Source organism: Argopecten irradians, chromosome 3 (assembly GCF_041381155.1).
Source record: "Argopecten irradians isolate NY chromosome 3, Ai_NY, whole genome shotgun sequence".
Taxonomy (NCBI): domain Eukaryota; kingdom Metazoa; phylum Mollusca; class Bivalvia; order Pectinida; family Pectinidae; genus Argopecten; species Argopecten irradians.
This window is the reverse complement of record NC_091136.1, coordinates 34,703,568-34,710,297: the sequence shown is the minus strand read 5'-3', so window position 1 is coordinate 34,710,297 and position 6,730 is coordinate 34,703,568.

The window sequence follows — 6,730 nt, the reverse complement described above, 5'->3', positions numbered from 1 at the left end:
ATCAAAGTGATCACAGTCAACTTGTGTAAAACATGATTCTCGCAGAAGAGGAGGAAAATCTCAAACAAGCGTTGTCTGCTTGTAAGTGTGTGCATAACTAGTAAGAGTAGAGATAAATATCAGTACTCAAAAATCTATATTCCAGCAGATCCAATTGTATTAAATTAAAAGTATGCTAAAAAAATACTTGCCAAATCATCTTGCTTTTTGATGGTAAGCTGATATCATGGACTCACTAGTCTAGTATGTGTCTTCTGATTTTATGGTTGCATTCTAGGTTTGAGTTGCATGCAATTATTCAACTGCCATGAAGGTCCAATGTATGTGATACTTTGTGAGTTAGCCAAATGCCACTGTAGGATTTGATCCTCTCTCCTTATATAACCCAGTAATGGAGTAATAAATGTTGTTTAGCACATACAACATGCAATCCAGAGGAACACCATTTTTCATTCTGGGAAACGAAGGGAAGTAACTCAGACAGATCAGTCCCCTTGAATTACTGTTCCCACAATCTGTGCTATACATTGTTGACATTGGACTGGCCACAGGAGGCTGTGGTATACATTGTCATCATTGGCTTGGCCACAGGAGGCTGTGGTATACATTGTCATCATTGGCCTGGCCACAGGGGAGTGGAATACATTGTCATCATTGGCCTGGCCACAGGAGGCTGTGGTATACATTGTCATCATTGGCCTGGCCACAGGGGAGTGGAATACATTGTCATCATTGGCCTGGCCACAGGAGGCTGTGGTATACATTGTCATCATTGGCCTGGCCACAGGGGAGTGGAATACATTGTCATCATTGGCCTGGCCACAGGGGAGTGGAATACATTGTCATCATTGGCCTGGTCACAGGGGAGTGGAATACATTGTCATTATTGGCCTGGCCACAGGAGGCTGTGGTATACATTGTCAACATTGGCCTGGCCACAGGGGAGTGGAATACATTGTCATCATTGACCTGGCCACAGGAGGCTGTGGAATACATTGTCATTATTGGCCTGGCCACAGGGGAGTGGAATACACTGTCATCATTTGCCTGGCCACAGGGGAGTGGAATACTGCTGGCCACAGGAGGCTGTGGTATACATTGTCATCATTGGCCTGGCCACAGGGGAGTGGAATACATTGTCATCATTGGCCTGGCCACAGGGGAGTGGAATACATTGTCATCATTGGCCTGGCCACAGGAGGCTGTGGTATACCATTGTCATCATTGGCCTTGCCACAGGGGAGTGGAATACATTGTCATCATTGGCCTGGCCACAGGGGAGTGGAATACATTGTCATCATTGGCCTGGCCACAGGAGGCTGTGGTATACATTGTCATTATTGGCCTGGCCACAGGGGAGTGGAATACATTGTCATCATTGGCCTGGCCACAGGGGAGTGGAATACATTGTCATCATTGGCCTGGCCACAGGGGAGTGGAATACATTGTCATCATTGGCCTGGCCACAGGGGAGTGGAATACATTGTCACAGGGGAGTGGTATACATTGTCATCAATGGCCTGGCCACAGGGGAGTGGAATACATTGTAATCATTGGCCTGGTCGCAGGGGAGTGGAATACATTGTCATTATTGACCTGGCCACAGGAGGCTGTGGTATACATTGTCTTCATTGGCCTTGCCACAGGGGAGTGGAATACATTGTCATCATTGGCCTGGCCACAGGAGGCTGTGGTATACATTGTCATCATTGGCCTGGCCACAGGGGAGTGGAATACATTGTCATCATGGCCTGGCAGGGGAGTGAAATACATTGTCATCATTGGCCTGGCCACAGGAGGCTGTGGTCATTGTCCTGGCACGGGGGACATTGTCATCATTGGCCTGGCCACAGGGGGTGGCATTGTCCTGGCCACAAGGGAGTGAAATACATTGTCATCATTGGCCTGGCCACAGGAGGCTGTGGTATACATTGTCATCATGGCTGGCCAGGAAATACATTGTCATCATGCTGGCCACAGAGGCTGTGGAACATTGTCATCATTGGGCAAAAGGCTGTTGAATACGTTGTCATCATTGGGCAAAATAAATATATTGTCATTGGCCACAGGGGTGTGTGGAAAACACATTGTTGTTTATTGGCCACAGGGGTGTGTGGAATACATTGTTGTTGTCATTGGGCACAGGGCACAGGGGACTGTGGAATACATTGTTGTCATTGGGCACAGGGATGTGGAATACATTGTTGTCATTGGCACACGGGTATGTGGAATACATTGTCATCATTGGCCTGGCCACAGGAGGCTGTGGTATACATTGTCATCATTGGCCTGGCCACAGGGGAGTGGAATACATTGTCATCATTGGCCTGGCCACAGGGGAGTGGAATACATTGTCTTCATTGGCCTGGCCACAGGGGAGTGGAATACATTGTCATTATTGGCCTGGCCACAGGGGAGTGGAATACATTGTCATCATTGGCCTGGCCACAGGGGAGGAGTATACATTGTCATCAATGGCCTGGCCACAGGGGAGTGGAATACATTGTCATCATTGGCCTGGCCACAGGAGGCTGTGGTATACATTGTCATCATTGGCCTGGCCACAGGGGAGTGGAATACATTGTCCTGGCCACAGGGGAGTGAAATACATTGTCATCATTGGCCTGGCCACAGGAGGCTGTGGTATACATTGTCATCATTGGCCTGGCCACAGGGGAGTGGAATACATTGTCCTGGCCACAGGGGAGTGAAATACATTGTCATCATTGGCCTGGCCACAGGAGGCTGTGGTATACATTGTCATCATTGGCTTGGCCACATTGTCATCATTGGCTTGGAAAACATTGTCATCATAGGCCACAGAAGGCTGTTGAATACGTTGTCATCATTGGGCAAAATAAAATATATTGTCATTGGCCACAGGGGTGTGTGGAAAACATTGTTGTTATTGGCCACAGGGGTGTGTGGAATACATTGTTGTCATTGGCCACAGGGGACTGTGGAATACATTGTTGTCATTGGCCACAGGGGACTGTGGAATACATTGTTGTCATTGGGCACAAGGGGCTGTGGAATACATTGTTGTCATTGGGCACAGTGGTGTGTGTAATACATTGTTGTCATTGGGCACAGTAGTGTGTGGAATACATTGTTGTCAATGGGCACAGTGGTGTGTGGAATACATTGTTGTCAATGGGCACAGGGGCTGTGGAATACATTGTTGTCACTGGGCACAGTGGTGCATGGAATACATTGTCATCATTGGCCTGGCCACAGGAGGCTGTGGTATACATTGTCATCATTGGCCTTGCCATAGGGGAGTGGAATACATTGTCATCATTGGCCTGGCCATAGGGGAGTGGAATACATTGTCATCATTGGCCTGGCCACAGGGGAGTGTGGTATACATTGTCATCATTGGCCTGGCCACAGGGGAGTGGAATACATTGTCATCATTGGCCTGGCCACAGGGGAGTGGAATACATTGTCATCATTGGCCTGGCCACAGGGGAGTGAGTGGAAGTGTACATTGTCATCATTGGCCTGGCCACAGGGGGTGGTATACATTGTATCATTGGCCTGGCCACAGGGGAGTGTGAATACATTGTCATCATTGGCCTATCAGCCACAGGGGTGTGAATACATTGTCATCATGGGCCTGATGCCACAGGGTGTGGAAACATTGTTGTTTGGCCACAGGGTGTGGAATACATGTGGCACAGGGACTGTGGAATACATTGTGTCATGGCACAGGGTGGATACATTGGTCTGGCACAGGTTGTGGAATACATTGTTGTCATGGGCACAGTGTGTGTGATACATTGTTGTCATTGGGCACAGGTGTGGAATACATTGTTGTCAATGGCACAGGGTGGTGGAATACATTGTTGTCATTGGCACAGGGGGCTGGAATACATTGTTCATGGGCACAGGGCTGGAATACATTGTGCTGGCAGGGTGGTAATACATTGTCATCATTGGCCTGGCCACAGGGGAGTGGAATACATTGTCATCATTGGCCTGGCCACAGGGGAGTGGAATACATTGTCATCATTGGCCTGGCCACAGGGGAGTGGAATACATTGTCATCATTGGCCTGGCCACAGGGGAGTGGTATACATTGTCATCAATGGCCTGGCCACAGGGGAGTGGAATACATTGTAATCATTGGCCTGGTCACAGGGGAGTGGAATACATTGTCATTATTGGCCTGGCCACAGGAGGCTGTGGTATACATTGTCATCATTGGCCTGGCCACAGGGGAGTGGAATACATTGATACATTGTCATCATTGGCTTGGCCACAGGGGTGTGAAATACATTGTCATCATTGGCCTGGCCACAGGAGGGTGTGGTATACATTGTCATCATTGGCCTGGCCACAGGGGAGTGGAATACATTGTCATCATTGGCCTGGCCACAGGGGAGTGGTATACATTGTCATCATTGGCCTGGCCACAGGGGAGTGAAATACATTGTCATCATTGGCCTGGCCACAGGAGGCTGTGGTATACATTGTCATCATTGGCTTGGAAAACATTGTCATCATAGGCCACAGAAGGCTGTTGAATACGTTGTCATCATTGAGCAAAATAAAATATATTGTCATTGGCCACAGGGGTGTGTGGAAAACATTGTTGTTATTGGCACAGGTGTGAATACATGTTGTCATTGCCACAGGGTGTGTGGAATACATTGTTGTCATTGGGCACAGGGGGCTGTGGAATACATTGTTGTCATTGGGCACAGTGGTGTGTGGAATACATTGTTGTCATTGGGCACAGTAGTGTGTGGAATACATTGTTGTCATTGGGCACAGTGGTGTGTGGAATACATTGTTGTCATTGGCGACAGGTGTGTGTGAAATACATTGTTGTCATTGGGCACAGTGGTATGTGGAATACATTGTTGTCATTGGGTACAGTGGTGTGTGGAATACATTGTTGTCATTGGGTACAGTGGTGTGTGGAATACATTGTTGTCATTGGGCACAGTGGGCTGTGGAATACATTGTTGTCATTGGGCACAGTGGTGTGTGTAATACATTGTTGTCATTGGGCACAGTAGTGTGTGGAATACATTGTTGTCATTGGGCACAGTGGTGTGTGGAATACATTGTTGTCATTGGCCACAGGTGTGTGTGAAATACATTGTTGTCATTGGGCACAGTGGTCTGTGGAATACATTGTTGTCATTGGGCACAGTGGTCTGTGGAATACATTGTTGTCATTGGGTACAGTGGTGTGTGGAATACATTGTTGTCATTGGGCACAGTAGTTTGTCAAATACATTGTCATTTGGCACAGTGGTGTGTGGAATACATTGTTGTCATTGGGCACAGTGGTATGTGGAATACATTGTTGTCATAGGGCACAGTAGTGTGTGAAATACATTGTTGTCATTGGGCACAGTGATGTGTGAATTACATTGTTGTCATTGGGCACAGTGGTGTGTGAAATACATTGTTGTCATTGGGCACAGTGGTGTGTTGAATATATTGTTGTCATAGAGCACAGTAGTGTGTGGAATACATTGTTGTCATTGGGCACAGTAGTGTGTGGAATACATTGTTGTCATTGGGCACAGAGGTATGTGGAATATATTCTTGTCATTGGGCACAGTGGTGTGTGAAATACATTCTTGTCATTGGGCACAGAGGTATGTGGAATACATTCTTGTCATTGGGCACAATGGTGTGTGAAATACATTGTTGTCATTGGCCACAGGTGTGTGTGAAATACATTCTTGTCATTGGGCACAATGGTGTACAGGGTGTGTAATCATTCTTGTCATTGGGCACAATGGTGTGTGGAATACATTGTTGTCATTGGGCACAGGTGTGTGTGAAATACATTGTTGTCATAGAGCACAGTGGTGTGTAGAATACATTGTTATCATTTGGCACAGGGGTGTATGGAATACATTGTTGTCATTGGGCACAGATGGCTGTGGAATACATTGTTGTCATTGGGCACAGTGGTGTATTGAATACATTGTTGTCATTGGGCACAGGGGGCTGTGGAATACATTGTTGTTCATCATTGGGCACAGGAGCTGTGGAATACATTGTTGTCATTGGGCACAGTGTTGTCTTGGACAGGATGTGTGGAATACATTGTTGTCATTGGGCACAGGGGGCTGTGGAATACATTGTTGTCATTGGGCACAGGGGGCTGTGGAATACATTGTAGTCATTGGGCACAGATGGCTGTGGAGTACATTGTTGTCATTGGGCACAGTGGTGTGTGTAATACATTGTTGTCATTGGGCACAGTGGTGTGTGGAATACATTGTTGTCATTGGGCACAGGGGGCTGTGGAATACATTGTTGTCATTGGGTACAGTGGTGTGTGGAATACATTGTTGTCATTGGGCACAGGGGGCTGTGGAATACATTGTTGTCATTGGGCACAGGGGGCTGTGGAATACATTGTTGTCATTGGGTACAGTGTTGTGTGGAATACATTTTTGTCATTGGGCACAGGGGGCTGTGGAATACATTGTTGTCATTGGGTACAGGGTTGTGTGGAATACATTTTTGTCATTGGGCACAGGGGGCTGTGGTGCCTTATTAAGGTGTTGGATATTCTTCCGTTAGCTCTAACAATCACCAATATATCACCAATTTGAGACCACTATAGGGTATTTGCAGCCAGGTATGGAGTAACTTTTGCCTCTAAGAATTATGGCATTTCTCCACCAACAAAATATCCATGTCCCGAGTATGACTGTAACATTTTTTATCAAATAGAAAAATACACACACAAAGG